We start from the raw sequence: 18533 nt of genomic DNA on the forward strand, positions 1-18533 counted from the left end.
ATTCAAATTTAGATTCTCACCTGAACACTTCTCCCCACTCCCACACGCACTCTCGCTTGCCATCTTTTAATCCAACACATGAGTTTGCAAGAATAGAGAAGTAATTCAATGAACTCTCCATATATAGGCACTTAAAACAATGTGTGTTTGATTTTCAATTTAGTCATTTTTCTTTAAGCCTATTTTGTGTGTTTAATTATTTAGCCAACTAAACAATAGACAGTCCTATGTTTTGGTGGCATAAATGGAGAAGTAATTCAATGAACTCTCCATATATAGGCACTTAGAACAATGTGTGTTTGATTTTTAGTTGAGTCATTTTTTTGTAAGTCTATTTTGTGTGTTTAATTATTAAGCCAACTAAACAATTAAAAGCTACAAGAAGCTGGTAGCAATTTTTTATTCCCCATGATTTGAAAAATGACTCTCTATTCTTTATTTTGGATGACATTTCATCTTCCTAAATCATAGATAGGAAAATATTGAAAAGGTAGATTTGTAATTGATAGAGATCAGATACAGAGAGGAATGGAAAGTTTCTGATTATGATTTGTGATTTGAATATGTGATTTTCCCTTTTTTTCTCTTTCCAAAATTCATGAGCCTACATTCTGAGAATAGGTTGTTAACCTAATTATCATATGTAAGGATAGTTGTTTGGTTTCTTGTAACTTTCAAGTAAATTTTTGGGTTTGAAATCTATTGTAAGAAGCTCAATTGTCTAAATTGGTGAATGTAATTATATGTTGTTTTGAGGGTCATGATATTCCATGGGATTCTTTTAGACTCTCTAGGATCTATTTTCTGGGATCACAGAGGAGTTATGTACTATATTTCTTTTTTTTTCATTATATTTTCTTGTTCCTTTGTTCCTGCTCATAGTCACATGGAAGTCAATCTCTAAATTGGGTGAATATGTCTATGTATTCACCAATATGCTTAATAACATGATTGTTACGTGATAATATTAAGAATATACTCGAGCCACAAAATTATAGTCCCAATTCATGCTAGGAATGTCACGTCTGATAGCAGGCTTGGACTCAAGTTTTAAACTTTGCATGTAGAATAGTGGTTTGGATTTATAAATTAGTTTATTGTTATTTAGTAATTCAATGTGTCGTCAGGTCAAAATTCAATTTTATGTGTTCAAATGTGATCAATTCATCTATGTATTTCAAATTTAAATGAGGAAGTGGTCAATTTGTATTAAGTTGATGTAGGGAACCAAATGTTGCTATAGGAGATCAAAGAAATTCCTCTCACATGTCAATTATAAATTGATATTAAGTGAAATAGTTGAATAGCAATGTAAGACAAGTTAGAATCAATCTTGAAGGTGTATGTGCCCCTTGATGCAACTTAGTTGAGTGATTAATTTCCTCCTAAGTTTTCCAAGGTGAGGCTCTACATCAAAGATGATAATGTCATGAGAGCCAAATCAAAAATCTTTAGAAGTAAATTTGAGAAAATTGGACAATACAAGGGTAGTTGTGTTAAATTTGGTAATGATGTACCATGCCTTGTGAAAGGTAAAGGATCAATACAACTGAATGATAAGATCAAATGTGAAAATGTGTATTAGGTTGAAGAACTTAACTATAATTTGTTAAGTATTTCACAGTTGAAAAAATTAGGCTACAGAGTTAAATTTTGTTATAACAATGCAAAGATATTTGATGTGGATGGTGAACTGATTAGAAGTGATGATCAAACAATAGGTAACTTGTTCTACCTAGATTTATCTGATGAGACATGTTTTTTTACATACTGTGAAGATATTTGGTTATGGCACAAGAGATTATGTCATGTACATTTTGAAAATTTGGTTAGCATTATTAAGATGAAAAGAGTAGGAGGTTTTCTAAAACTGAAGAAACTTGATAATGTCATGTGTAAATAATGTCAATTGGGAAAAATGGTAAAGTTTAATTATAAGAGCAAGACATATTCATCTAATTATATTTTAGAATTAGTTCATATTGACTTATGTGGACATATTGGTATTCAAAGCTATTATGGAGACAAATATTTCATTCTATTTGTTGATGACTACTCTAGAATGATGACTGTGATATTTCTTAAAGAAAAATTTGATGTTTTCCAGTTATTTAAGTGGTATTTGGCTAGAGTTAGAAAGGAGATAGGAAAGAGTTTGAAATGCTTGAGATATAATAGAGGTGGTGAATTCATTTCTAATGAATTCAACCTATTCTACAATGAAAGATGTCAACACCTAGGACCCTTCCTCAAAATGGAATAGCTGAAAGAATAAATAGATCAATCATGGATTGTGCTAGAACATTGATGATGGAGAATAATATATCACAAAAATATTTGAGAGAAGATGTAAGTACAGTATTTTATACTCTAAATAGGGTGCAAGTCATGAAAGGTAAAAATATTACACCTTTTCAATTATGGTATGGATATGCTCCTAATGTAAAGGATTTTAAAGTTTTTGGAAGAAAACATTACATACTAAAACATAATAGAAATGGAAAACTTGATGCTAAAAGTGATGAAGGCATATTCCTAGGTTATTCCACTAGAGCAAAGCTTATAAGTTTTTAATCTCTAACACTAACAAAGTTGTGGAAAGTACAAATGTGAAAGTTGATGAATATATAGAAAAGAATGAAGTTGAATGCAAAATATAACCTAAAGACTACATTTCATTCATATATGTGAATAATGGTGCTCCAAACACCCCACTTGAATAAGAGAAAAAATGTACAAATCAACAATAGACTAGAAATGTTGAGTTGCAATAGCCAGTTATCGAGCAGTAGGCTATGGGTGTCAAGCAATAGTTGAACAATGTAGAGTCACAGGTAGAACAAGTCGAACATCATGAAGACAATGTCAAGCATGCAATACATGAACCAAAAACTAAACAAGAGAGAGATAATGAGCTTAAAATCATTTTTCAAGATGAACTTACTAAAGAAAAAAGAAGACAAGAACTTGTACTAGAAAAATATGTGAGAAGAAATCATTCGCTTGAGAAAATTATTAGAGATAAAGAATTAGGTGTTATTACAAGAAAGAGACTCAAAAGTGATGCATTCTTACTCTGTGAGTTTGAGCCTAGATCTGTGAAAGATTCTTTATAGAATGAGGACTCAATAGAAGCAATGAATGAAGAAATTGAGTATATTGAAAAGAATAAAACATGGACACTGGTACCTAGACCAAAAAATAAAAATTTTATCAAAATAAAGTAGGTATCTCGGAACAAGCTAAATAAAAATGGTGCAGTCACAAGGAACAAGGCTAGACTAGTATGCAAAGGATATGCACAAGAAGAAGGTTGACTATGGGGAAAAATTTTCCCCTGTATGAAAGACTAGAAGGATTTAGAACACGTCTTGCATATCCTACTTATAAAGGATTTAAGGTATATCAATTGGATGTCAAATCTACATTTCTGAATGGGATACTTGAAGAAAAAAACATAGACCATCTTGAAGGTTTTGTCAACCCCATCAAGAAGAATATGGTGTGCAAGTTGCACAAGGCTATATATGGTTTGAAACAAGCCCCTAGAGCATGGTATGGAAGACTACATAATTATTTGATGAAGATTGGTTTTGCAAGAACTAATGGTAACAACAATATGTACTTAAAGAATGGAAAGAATAATGAGGTATTGTTATCTAAAAAAAATTTTGATGATATCGTATTTGGAGGCAAGGTAACATTATGCAAATCATTTTCTGATGAAATAAAGAAGGAATTTGAAATGTCAAAGTTTGGTGAGATCAAATTATTTATCGACTTACAAGTATATCAGATGAAGCAAGCTATCTTCATTACTCAATTCAAATATATCAAGGAGATGCTCAAAGCTTTTGGAATGGAAGATTGAAGACCAATTAGTACACCTATGTTTAGTAGACATAAGTTATCTAGGAATGATGATTCTACTGATGTGAACCAAACATTGTATAGATCAATGATTGAATAACTACAATATATTGTTCAAAGTAGACTTGGTATTGCATTAGTAGTTGGGATAGTTGCAAGATTTTCTACAAGTGTAATGCCTACCCCTACTTTACTTTCTGTTGTATTGTCAAATTGCTTTAGATCAGTTTTCTTATTGTGTTTTATGATTATCGGTACTTAGTTACTAGATTAGATTAGATGTATTTCATACTCAGTTTATATATGTAATGAGTTACTTAGTTATTTCAAGTGTTTATGATTATTTCAATGATGATATATGTATTTTCGGTTAGCGATTTTAGTTATTTAATGATGTTAGTTAGAGGAATGATTTTTATGTGGTTTCTATGGATACTTACCCCATACTTGCATGTGTATGGTGTGCGTGTATGTTTTCTTTATGTTTGACATTTCTGATGTCGTTGAGGAAGAGAGTCATAGTCACCTACTAGTCGGCATCTACGCGATGCACCACTTCTCACCATTGTCTATTTAGTTTAGAATATATGTGTCTATACATGTGTGGATTTTATGCAGATTGTAGGTACCAGGTATCAACTTCCCTAAATTCCCAAGATGAGCATACCCTATCACAGTATTTCAATGGTATAAGTCAGGAGATAACTCTTGAGTCAAAATTCTAAACCCTAAGCCAATTGTCCTATAAAATAGGATAAGTATCTAAGTTGGTTTCACTTTTCTAAATTCATCAAGTGATGTTAATTCATGATTTTTACCCTAAAATTTGATATTGTCCTTTGTCTTCAATTGAGTTGTCATTTTTGGTTTTGTGGGTATGTGATGATTTTATGTCATAATAAAATCAAATTAAAAGATAATTTAATGAAAATTTATAAAGAAAATTCAATATTTAATTATATTTAATTAATTGAGAATTTAATTAAATAAAGGAATTAAATTTAAAGATTTTATTAAAGTTCTAATTTTGACATTTTATATTTATTTAATTTAATAATAATTTATGTAGGAGTTTTATTTTAATAATGAACTCTAAATAACATTATTAGTTAAATTAATAAATATTAATATCTCGTAAATTAATAAGAAAGAGAGAAAACATAATTTAATAATGTTTATTTTAATTAAATTGCATAAAGTGTATGCATGAAATTAAAATATAATAAATTAAATAAAGTGAGAAAGCAAAAATTAATTTAATAAAGATATTTTGTAATTAAATATCTAAAAGTTGTGCATGACAATGCACAAGATAATAAAGTAATAAACAGTAATCGATCAGCGAGTTCCCTCGCATGATTGCACAATCAGAGCCCAAAATTAGGGGAGAACTCTTTATTAGAGATCTAGAGCTCATTTTACATTAACAGGGTTTTGGAGGAGCAATTTTAGGGAGGATAGTTTTCAAAAAAATGGGGATTGTTTGTGTGCATCATGTGATTGTCATTTTAGCATTAGATCCAAGTAGGATCTCATGGTTTATTTGTACAGAGGTTTTCATTCTTTAAACTTTTATCTTCTTTGTGTTTGTTGTGTATTCTAGTATCATATTGTTATTTGAGTTGAAAACCTAGTATGCAAGTTTATTGTTCTTTGATTGAGAATTATTTGTTTTCGAAATGAATTTGGAATTGAAACCCTTGTCTAGTTTTTTTTTCATTCATTTTTTAAGACGTCTGTGAATGAATTTCATTCTTTTGAAATCACTCTTTGTTAGTTTAAGATTGAAACCCTTGTTTGATGAATAGGGGATCTAAAATTGGATTAGTAGAATAGAGATGAGGATTTGGGAAAGAGAATCGGAAATGTTTTATACAGATGTGTATTGTTTGTATTTTCTTTTCTGTTAGAACTAAAGGAGTAATATTTCAAAATATATATATACTTGCATAGTTTTGTGATAAACTATAATTTAAAATATTAAGAAAAGAGGAAGTATGTTTTATAGAGGGGGGGGTCTTGTTTTTAAATTACTTATAAACAATTTATATTAAAATAAAAATAGGGAGGGAGCTAGGTCCCATACCCCATCTCCCCTCCCAACGGTAGTACCAGCCACAACTGCACACAATAGGTATTGTGATAGCCACAGACCGCTACGGTAACAACCCCCTTAAAGGGTCAATCGACGGGCCTTAAAATGACATTTTTGTTTATAAAAATGTTTTTTTGATTTTTTAATTATTACTTAATTAATTTAAATTAAATTTTATTTAAATTTTTGAAGTTATTTAATTTTTAATTAATTTTAATTTTAATTTAATTATTAATATATATACTTTTGTTGTGATTTACTAAGTATTTTATAAAAGGGTTATCTTATTAACAATTAATTTAATCATTAATTAATTAATTTGTTAAAAGAATGTTAGAACAAAATTAATTAAATAAAATTTATTTTTATTATTTAGTTTGTTTTATAATCCTAGCAGAGATGTGATATTGTGAATTAGTGATAATTGGAGGATCGAATTTAAAAATAGAAATGGGTTATATTATAAGGAAAATTTATAAACTTTATAAAATCAAAAACTCATAAATGAAAACCTGAACTATTATGTTTTGATAACAAACTGAACTATGAACAATGTTTAAACAACTTTATATGAATTGTTGACTCATCTGGGATGCTAGTGAGATTGGAAACCATAGTAAATCTAGCAACTAGAGAAATGGAAATGTGAACCCTGATTGAAATTGAAAAATCTATAAAGAGTCATACTTGGAAAAGAAAACCAAAACCTTGGTTGTCGTTGAATCTTTGTGTTTGAAAATTAAAAAATGAAACTGAAACCTTGAATGAGTCTTTGTGTTTTGATAACAAAAATGGAATCTTCAAAAACTATATTGAACATTGAACTTATGTGTTTTCAAAACAAAATGAATTATTAAAGTTATCTTGTATGTACTTTATGTGACATGTGATTTACTAGTGTTGGGTGTCAGTTTGACTTAGTACTTTGACCAAATCAAGATGTTTACCAGAGGCTCAGGAGTTTTTTTTTGTGATGCTATGATGATGTTGTGATCTCAATCTTTTAGACTCAACCATGGTAATGAATCTGGTATGCTCTATGAGGTGTTTTGATGTATTGATTGTTATTGCTTTCCAGTGTTCTTGTGTAAAACTAAGATGAATGGTGTGACATATTTGATATAACCTTTGAGTCTTTGATCAGTTGCATTTGGATTTCTTTTTAGTCACTTGTATGGGACTGAGGTGTTTGTATGATTTGGTCTTGGTGATGTCATGTTATGACGTGTATTGGTTTATGTATACTTGATCTTGGATCAGTTCTATTAGGATGATCATAGTGGTGGAATCTATGATTATGATCAGTAATATTTTATTTCATTCCAGTTGCTTGTTTAAGAACTAATGTGTTGTTTACAATCATTTGAAATCTTTTTCTTTTTATGAGCTTAGGGTAGGTTATATGTATGTCATGTTGGAAAGTGGCTACAATGGAGGTCAGAGCCCTAAAGAGGCTGTCTGGTTAACCCATTGTAGATTCTTTTAATAAGTAATATCATTTCATTAAATGGGTTTTAAATTAATTAATAAGATATGGTACCACATAAAGTCACTAGGAGGTCGAAGTCTTGAGAGACTGCCAAGGTAACCTTAGAGTTGACTCATTAGTATGTCTTGTTTATACGAAAGGATACTAATGCCACATAGAGACACTAGGGGGTCAGAGTCTAGAGAGGCTACAAAGGTAACCTTAAAGTTGGCTCATGTGATGATACTTTCCAACTTGCATAGTATAATTTCTACATGTCTGTGTTGCCTCTGGGATTAGTTGATACTTGTGTCTTGGTACCCTTTGAGATAGTTTTCTTTCAGGTGATTCCTTGAACCTAGCTATTGGGTTTGAATTTTGAGTTTGTTATCCTATTTGGGACTTGATTTTATCTTCTTAGTATTGTTGGAGTTGACTTTTCTAGGTTTCATGAGGTCGGGTGGCAGTGCTTTTTCTTATACCATTGAGATCCGACCGTTGGATGTTGTTACTGGATGTGTTTGTGCAAATGTTCCTTTTTATCTAATCTTATATTTCTATTATGGATGGTTATACTCTAAGTGAATTGTATTTTATTTAATAGATATTAAAATATGATGTAATCTATTTTATGATGTATATTATTTCAGCCTTTCATACCCTGTGACCTGTACAATGGATGATGGTTCATTATGATTATTGCCAGGTGGCATTCGAGATGACTGTATATTATTTAAATGGATTCATATTTGTATATTATTATTTGATGTGGATTTATTATATATTGGATTTAGTGTTAATTAAAATTAAATGTGATTCATCATCATGGGACCCTTAAGAGTTGTAACCTATTTGTGTATTGTTGATGTATGAGTGTATGTTAATTGTTTCTACTATTCTATAATTGTTGTTGTATCTTTATCTTTAAAAAAAAAATTGTCAAACTTATTAAAACTTTAGGTTAACTTCTTTTGGGTCACATGGCAGGGCATTACATCTAGTATTAGAACTCGAGTTTCTACATTGAGAGTTCTGGGTATATTGTAACACTGCTAGTTGTTAACTAGTTGAATTGAAACAAAACTTAAAATGTTATATGTATCTATTATAAACTAGAACACTTGAACTAGTTGAACTGAAATGAAACGTAAATAGTGTTATGTATCTTTTGCAACTTTAACACTTGGAAACTTCAATCTTGAACACTTGAAACTTGAAACATTAGACTCAATTTCTTGAAACATAGAAAAAGGGGAAATTTGTGAGTTGGATTTTAGACATTTTTTCTTATTATTATGCTTTAAGGTAGTATGCCTTCAATTTTTTTTTGAATATTATGTTTTTCTTGTTTGGGTGTTTTCAATGGAGTTACAAACTTGAACCTAAATAGTTCGAACAAAAAAATTAGTAGTGAAACTTTTGAACATGAAACTTGGAAACTTATAACATTTATGTTCTTGACTTTTGATTTATGTCTATACACTATAACTTTTATGTTTTCCAATGGATCTAGAGATGTTGATCTTTTGTTTGGAGTGTTTCAGGAGATCTATTTTAGTATTTGTTAAAAAGATGAATAATGTATCAACATGGTTTCCGATTTATTATTAAACTAGAATCATATTGCTCTAAGTGACTAAAAGTGTATACATAGTTAACTTATTTTTAATAGCTTCTTAAATGAGCTTTTTGTTTGACATTGTACATGGTACTCTTTGACTTTTATTTACCCTAGTCATTGTAGTAGGCTTCCATGAGTAAGCCTAAGTCTAGGGGGAGTGGATGTAATGTCTACCCCTAGTTTAGTTTCATCTTTCTTGTAGGCTTCCAGGAGTAAGCCTAAGTCTAGGTGGAGTAGATGTAATGCCTACCCCTACTTGACTTTCTATTGTATTATCAAATTCTTTTAGGTCAATTTTCTAATTGTGTTTTATGATTATCAGTACTTAATTATTAGATTAGATTAGATGTATTTCATACTCAGTTTATATATGTGATGAGTCACTTAGTTATTTTAGGTGTTTATGATTTTTTCGATGACGATATATGTATGTTTAGTTAGTGATTTCAGTTATTTAATAATGTTAGTTAGATAAATGTTTTTTATGTAGTTTCTATGGATAATTACCCCATACTTACATGTGTATGGTGTGCGCATATGTTTTCTTTATGTTTGATGTTTCTAATGTGGTTGAGGAAGGGAGTCGTAATCACCTATTAGTTGGGATCTACATGATGCACAACTTCTTGCCATTGTCTATTTAGTTTAGAATATATATGTGTCTATACATGTGTGGATTTTATGCAAATTGTAGGTACCAAGTATCGACTTCCCTAAATTGCTAGGATGAGTGTACCCTATCGTAGTATTTCAATGGTATAAGTGGGGAGATAACTCTTGAGTCCAAATCCTAAACCCTAAGCTAATTGTCCTAGAAAATAGGACAACTATCTAAGTTAGTTTTACTTTTCTGAATTTGTCGAGTAACATGAATTCATGATTTTTACCCTAGAAATTGATATTGTCCTTTGTCTTTAGTTGAGTTGTCATTTTTGGTTTTGTGGATATGAGATATTTTTTGTCATAATTAAATCAAATTAAAAGATAATTTAATGAAAATTTTATAAAGAAAAGTTAATATTTAATTAATTAAGAAATTAATTAAATAAAGAAATTAAACTTAAAGATTTTATTAATGTTCTAATTTTGGCATTTTATATTTATTTAAATTAAAAATAATTTATTTAGGAGTTTTATTCTAATAATAAACTCTAAATAACATTATTAGTTAAATTAATAAATAGTATATTAAAAATGTCTTACAAATTAATGAGAGAGAGAGAGAGAGAGAGAGAGAGAGAGAGAATATAATTTAATAAAGTTTATTTTAATTAAATTGCATAAAGCATATGCATGAAATTAAAATATAATAAATTAAATAAAGTGAGAAAGTAAAAATAAATTTAATAAAGATATTTTGCAATTAAATATCTAAAAGTTGTGCATGAAAATGTAAAAGATAATAAAGTAATAAACAATAATTGATTAGCGAGTTCCCTCGCGTGATTGCACAATTAAAGCCCCAAATTAGGGGTGAACTCTTTATTAAAGATCTAGAACTCATTTTGCATAAACAAGGTTTTAGAGGAGCAATTTCAGTTAGGAAAGTTTTTCGATAAAGGGGGATAGTTTGTGTGCTTCATGCAACTATTATTTTAGCATAAGATCCATGTAGGATATTGTGATTTATTTGTACAATGGTTCTTGTTCTTAAAACGTATGTCTTCTCCATGTTTGTTGCGTATTTTGGTTTCATATTGAACCCTGGTATGTGAGTTTATTGTTCTTTGATTGAGAATTATTTGTTTTCAAAATGAATTTGGAATTGAAACTTTTGTTTGGTTTATTTGTTGCTCTTCATTTTTGAAGACATCTATGAATGAATTTCATTCTTTTGAAATCACTCTTTGTTAATTTAAGATTGAAAACCTCGTTTGATGAATTGGGGATCTGAAATTGGATTATTAGAATCGAGATGAGGGTTTGGGAAAGAGAATCGAGAATATTTTATACAGATTTGTATTGTTTGTATTTTCTTTTCTATTAGAACTAAAGGAGTAATCTTTCTATATATATATATATATATATATATATATATATATATATATATATACACTTGCATAGTTCTGTGATAAACTATAATTTAAAATATTTTTAAAAAGAGGAAGTACATTTTGCAGGGGGGGTTTTGTTTTTAAATTATTTTTAAACAATTTATATTAAAATAAAAATAGGAAGGGAGGCGGGTCCCACACCCCACCTCCCCTCCCGACGGCAATACTAGTTGCGGCTACACATAGTAGGTACTACAGTAGTAGTAGTAGTACTTTGCACTACTACTGCGGCCATAGACCATTACAGTAGCAACCCCCTTAAAGGGTTAGTCAGTGGGCCTTAAAACACCATTTTTGTTTATAAAAATGTTTTTTTAATTGTTTAATTTTAATTTAATTAATTTAAATTAAATTATATATAAATTTTTTAAGTTATTTAATTTTTAATTAATTTAAATAAAATTTAATTATTAATATATCTATATTATTAATAGTTTCCTGTTGTGATTTACTAAGTATTTTACAAAAGGGTTATGTTATTAACAATTAATTTAATTATTAATTAATTAATGTGTTAAAAGATAATAAAGATAATAAAGTAATAAACAATAATTGATTAGGGAGTTCCGTCGCGTGATTCCACAATCAAAGCCCCAAATTAGGGGAGAACTCTTTATTAAAGATCTAGAACTCATTTTGCATAAACGAGGTTTTAGAGGAGCAATTTTAGGGAGGAAAATTTTCAGATAAAGGGGGATAGTTTGTGTGCTTCATGCAACTATTATTTTAGCATAAGATCCACGTAGGATCTTGTGGTTTATTTGTACAGTGGTTTTCGTTCTTAAAACTTATGTCTTCTCCATGTTTGTTGCGTATTTTAGTTTCATATTGTTATTTGGTTTGAAACCCTGGTATGTGAGTTTATTGTTCTTTGATTGAGAATTATTTGATTTCAAAATGAATTTGGAATTGAAACCTTTGTTTGGTTTATTTGTTGCTCTTCATTTTTGAAGACATCTAAGAATGAATTTCATTCTTTTGAAATCACTCTTTGTTAATTTAAGATTGAAAACCTCATTTGATGAATTAGGGATCTGAAATTGGATTATTAGAATCAAGATGAGGGTTTGGGAAAGAGAATCGAGAATATTTTATACAGATTTGTATTGTTTGTATTTTCTTTTCTATTAGAACTAAAGGAGTAATCTTTCTATATATATATATATACACACACACACTTGCATAGTTCTGTGATAAACTATAATTTAAAATATTTTTAAAAAGAGGAAGTACATTTTGCAGGGGGGGTCTTGTTTTTAAATTATTTTTAAACAATTTATATTAAAATAAAAATAGGAAGGGAGGTGGGTCCCACACCCCACCTCCCCTCCCGACAGCAATACTAGTTGCGACTACACATAGTAGGTACTACAGTAGTAGCAGTAGTACTTTGCACTATACTGTGGCCATAGACCATTGTAGTAGCAACCCCCTTAAAGGGTTAGTCAGTGGGCCTTAAAACACCATTTTTGTTTATAAAAATGTTTTTTTAATTGTTTAATTTTAATTTAATTAATTTAAATTAAATTATATATAAATTTTTTAAGTTGTTTAATTTTTAATTAATTTAAATTTAAATTTAAATAAAATTTAATTATTAATATATCTATATTATTAATAGTTTCCTGTTGTGATTTACTAAGTATTTTACAAAAGGGTTATGTTATTAACAGTTAATTTAATTATTAATTAATTAATTTGTTAAAAGAACGTTAGAATGGAATTAATTAAATAAAAAAATTATGATTATTTAGTTCATTTTATAATCCTAGCAGAGATGTGATATTGTGAATTATTGGTAATTGGGGGATCAAATTTAAAAATAGAAATGGGTTATATTATAAGGAAAATTTATAAACTTTACAAAGTCAAAAACTTAGAAATGAAAACCTGAACTATTATGGTTTGATAATGAATTGAACTATGAAATTCTCTAGCAGTACTAACATCATGTCCCCATGTACATAAACCCACTGAGAAAAAATGGCAGAGCAAAGAGAAAAAATTTTGAATGGGATTTCGAGCAGGAATCTTGCAAAGCTAGGGTAGGGCAACCAACCTATGTACCTTGATCAGGACAATGACAAGGGAAAGGGGGATGCAACAGAAGATGGGGACCCACGTTCCATGTAGCCACATCCAAGAGAAAAGGCTAACTCTACTCCAAAACCAAGGAAACCAGGAGGAGGGGCCCTAGGGGCTTGGGGGCAATGGACTAATCTATTTGGAGTCAAGCCATCAGGTAAATCCTCCTTCCCTAAGATCATTGATAAATATGATAAGGAAAAGGGGATTTTCACCTTGGAAGTTCCCACAGAGATTTTAGATCATAAAATTCTGGGCATGGCTGCTACCTTGGTGGGTAAGCTCATTGATTCCTAACCAAATATTGATCTGGTGTGAATATTTGCAAGAAAAAAGTGGGAGTTGAAAGGTCAGGTTGAAGTAATAGCTATGGAAAAAAACTTTATGTCTTTTGAGTTCTCCTACCCTAAAGATTACTCCAGGATTTTTTCTTTGGGAAACTGGTCAATGGGGAAGTCTACTCTTATACTACAAAAGTGGACATCCAACCTTGACCTCAAAAATGATTTCCTAACCTAGGCCCCAGTCTGGATTAGATTGTTAGAGCTTCCCTTAGAATACTAGCATGAAGATGTTTTTGATAGCATCCCTAACTCTTTTGGGGAACTGCTCTCTATATATCCTATCACTATAGCTAAGAAAAGACTCACATATTCTAGAATCTGCATTGGAGTGGTTGAAGGCCAAGATATGGCTCAAGTGATCGAGTTCCAATCATGTTTGGGAAGACGAGTGTAGTAGATAGATTATGAGAATGTTCCTTTTGTCTGCTTCCATTGCAAAAAGGCAGGACATAAAGCAAATGCCTGCCTTATTTTTAGAGACAAGGAAAAGGTCTGAAAAGCTCAAAATAAATAAGCAAAGAGCAAGGATAACCAACACAAATCCCTAAACCAAGAAGAAGCTACCAGAAAGGTGTGAAAAAAGAAAGCAATAGAAGGAAAGATCTAGGGGGAGTTCTTGGAGAAAGAGACAAGATGGAGTGCACACTAGAACATAATACTTTAGAAGGAAACAAAGAATATGAGGAGGAGGTACAACACAAGTTTTTACTAACAAATAGTAGCAGGGTCTTGATAGATGTCAAGACTAATCCAAAAACCATCACTCAAGTGGGAGGAGTGGATAATGTGGTTGGTAATGTAGAGGATGTAATGACCATAGGGAAGAATACCAACGAGGAGACCACAGTGGTGGAAATTAATGAACCACCAAGTGTTCTTGACTCTCTCGATGGAGCTCTTGTGGAGGTGCTAAGACAACCTCTTTCACAGGAATCCAACTCTAGCACAAGAAAAGGGGTTTCCCCTTCAATGGTCAATCGATTTCTTAAGAGGGTTTTGGCCACCACTCTTTGCCACCTTTCCCAGATGGAGGCTCTCTTTAAAAGTTGCAAGGAAGAAAATGAAGGACCATGGATATCTATCATGAATAAGAAAGAGAAAAATAGCAGGGACCCCTCGTCAGTCTCGCCTGCAGCAATGAGGAGTAGGGTAAAAGTTGATATTGGAAGCCAATCCAATACTCCAGGAAGGAAGAACAAGAATCAAATTAGGAAAGAAGAAGTAAGGAGGAATGTTCTAGATGGGACCCAAAGAACCATCCAGGAAACATGCAGCCAAAATAAAGCATGAAGATCATCTCCTAGAACATTTGTGGACTTAATGGAATTCACAAAGAGGAAATTGTTAGGAATATGATTAGGGATCATAGGCTTGATTTATTTTTTATACAAGAAAAAAAAATGAAGGAGAAAGTTGAAAGTATTATTTGTAGTAGAGGAATGAAGAACAAGCTTGATTTATTTTTTATACAAGAAACAAAAATGAAGGAGAAAGTTGAAAATATTATTTTTAGTAGAGGAATGAAGAACATGGTTACAAACTCTGATGGGGCTTATCGAGGCCTATTAATAATCTGGAAGGCAAACCTTTGAAGCTAACATCATCTTCAATAAAGGTAATATTTTGCTAATGTACTTCTTTAATCCTAAGGCTCAAGTTAGTTGGTTTCTTATGAACATCTATGCCCCTAATACTAAGAATAGCATAAGAATATTTTGAAAAAAAAATTGTGATTTGGTGGCCCAGATGGGTGAACTAAAGGCCATTGTTATGGGTGATTTCAACACCCCTCTCTTGGCCTTAAAGAAGTTAGGAGGGCTCCCACCTAATGTAGATATTAGGCAACATTTGGATGATATGATAAGGGACCTGGCCCTTCTAGATGTTGATCTCGAGGGAGGTTATAGGCACTTAAAATCGTCCCTAAACATTATATTAATTAATATTTCTCATGACATTGTAATTAATTATTAATTAATTAATTATATTGCTCACATTCTTCTACTTATTTAATTAAATTATTTTAATTAAATGATTTCATTCTCTTAAGTATTTAAATTTAATTTAAATACTCCTAGCCTTAATGTGTTAAATTAATTTAACACATGATTCTCCATCTTCCCCTTTTTTTAAATAAACTTTGTTTGTTTAATCCTCACATCCTATTAATTCCTCTAAACTCATGATTAAATTAAACTTCATTTAATTTAATCTTAAGCCTAACCTAGAGCCTAGCCTATAACCATCATTTTCATCCTTCTAAGCCTACCCACTACTTAATCCTACTTTATTATCTTAAATACCTTTTAACCCCTAAGTATTTTTCTCACACATGTGTGAGAAGCTATTCATCCAATAAACCTTCCACTTCATTTATGCCTCTTACACCTCTTACACATTTTTCCCCCACTCCTTCCCCCAAAGTTGCTCACACATGTGTGAGCACACCTTGAGCCTCTCAAAGATTAAAGGCTCTTTTTGACTTTTGCATGGCTTGTCCTTTAGCCCATGTGTCTCCCTTGTGGCACCTATGTGGATGTCACATGGAGGCCACCTCACCAAGCCCTCTCTCAAGCCTATAAATAGAGGCCTTGTCTCAAGCATTTGCATCTCCCATTATTGCATTGTTATCATGTCATTTTGAGTTTTGAGTTTTCATGTTAGAGTTTGCATTGTAGTTTGATTTTTATAAAGATTTCAAGGTGCATACTAACTATTTGGTAGCTGATTTAGTTTACCTCATGCATTGTTAGTCTAGTTTCTTCATGTATTAGCATCTCCATTTTATTTACTTCTTAGTTTAACTTGCACATCTCATTAGTTTCTTAGTTGCATTCCATACTTTCATCCTTGAATACCTTCAAGTATGGCTTTCTCTATAGCCATTTCTTGAGGTTTTCTTCATTTCATCTAGCCTAGGTTCATATTTTATTTTCACTCACACTTGCACATCCACTCAAGAGATTCACTCCATTGTTGTGTTTGGAAGAGCACACCAAACATACCCCCATCTTAACACACTAACAAGGCCTCTCATGGGTGCTTTTGTTGAGCTGTAGAGGTGGCTTAAGGGCTTGATTATGTTGGTTGCTTTGAGTAGCAAAACTCAATCAAGCATTGATGTAGTTTTCCTTTATTTTGATGAATTATTGTTACATGCATTTGAACTAATGTTTGCTTGTTTATTCATGCTTCCAACAGGTCATTTCTTCTAGCACATATTTTTGCACACCCAGTGGGACCCACTTCTCTGATTTCATTCTAAAATTTTTAAACAAAACTTTGTCCAATCGTAAAACATTGCATTGTCATCTCTGTTGGCTATAGGATCATTTGCACTTGTCGTCTTTGCAGTCCAACATCTCTGTAGACTCATGTCTATGCTTTCAAGCATCTTCACCATAGTTTAAAACCCGCTTTATTAGTTGCTTTACCATTTTAGCATCTACGTAGGAAAGCATTTTTTCGTTAGAGGTTCTAATTTGTTGTCTGTGAAGTTTAACTTGTCGTCTTCTAAGATCAATCTGTCGTCTGCGATGCATAGTCTGTTGTCTGTGAGTACATTTTGTCGTCTGTATTGTGTGCAGCTTTTACTTGGTCGTCTCTGACTTCCAACATCTTTGCATTCTATATTGTCATCTGCATCTAACAAATTTTCATCTATTAGTTTTAGCATCTACATAGTTTGGTGTCTTCGATTGTCGTCATCTTCATATATTGGCATCCTCGCCTGAATTTTGGCATCTCCGCTTGTCAACAGAATTGAGCAATTTTGAACAATAATTTTTGCTAACATATTGACTTGCAGGTTTTAACTAATGGTTTGATGTAGAGAATTAACATTTAAAAAAAAACCTAAAAAGGAAAACCAATAGTGATTTTTATCACTAAAGGAGATTTATAGTGATTTTTATCACTTAAACCTTAAGGGCTAATGAACTTGTATGGATTAAACACCTTTGTTTGAATGCATGAATGTGTAGAGTAGCAAATATTTGGACTTTGGTGTTTAGAATTGACATGAATGTGTAGAGTAGCAAATATTTGGATTTTGGTGTTTAAAATTGACATGAATGTGTAGAGTAGCAAACATTTTGGCTTTTGGTGCTTAAAATGAACATGAATGTTTAGGCTAGCAAACATTTAGACTTGGTGCATGAAATTGACATGAATGTTTAGGATAGAAACAACATTTGGTTTTGGTTCTTAAAAAGAATTCACATCATCTTGAATGTTTTAAAGGATAATGGACATGTATGCCTAGGCTAGATCACATTTGGATTTGGTGCTTAAAATGAAGTCATACGCTCTTGAATGCCCTAAAGTAAATTGATTTTATTTTTTTTGCATTTTTATTTTCAGCATCCTACTTTCATGCGCTCGATTTACTTTCTTGTTGATGAATCCACACTTTTCATTTATGTTGATGACGATTTCAAGTTGAAAAGAACATTGTATGCTTTAAACATGTGTTTTTTCAAGTAGATTACAAAATTTAAAGCTTCATTGGGAAAGAACAAGTGTCTTTTAAACCCCAAGACCACTTACGTATTCTCTCCCCTTGCACCTTCGGGTGATCTTGGGTGTATAAGAAATAAGTGGTTTTTCTTTTCTTTTTTTTAGGAGGCCTACTTGAAGATTTCATCACCCCTTGGGATGACCTCAACTCCAGTGTTCTGGCAGAGTATAAGAATTGAGAGGTCAATCGAAAGACACTTCTCTTGGAAGTGGAATATTGTCACTCTTGGCTAAGCTCAAAAGAACTTTATACCTTTGGAAAGTGAAGGAGAGATTTGGGTTACCATCTCCCCCTGACTGTGTGGCAATATTTCCTTTCATCTTCAGATTTGAACCTCACATACCTTGTGTATATTGAGGATGCCCTTTAGATAAGCCTTGTTCATGCTAGAGATAGCCTTATTAGGATTGTTGGCGTGTTCAGCGTGCTTGTTCAAAAATTCAAAACCCAAGCCAAAACATCAAACAAGTTCTAAAA

Source organism: Cupressus sempervirens, chromosome 7, assembly GCF_028749045.1.
Source record: "Cupressus sempervirens isolate cs-2001-9-10 chromosome 7, ASM2874904v1, whole genome shotgun sequence".
NCBI lineage: Eukaryota > Viridiplantae > Streptophyta > Pinopsida > Cupressales > Cupressaceae > Cupressus > Cupressus sempervirens.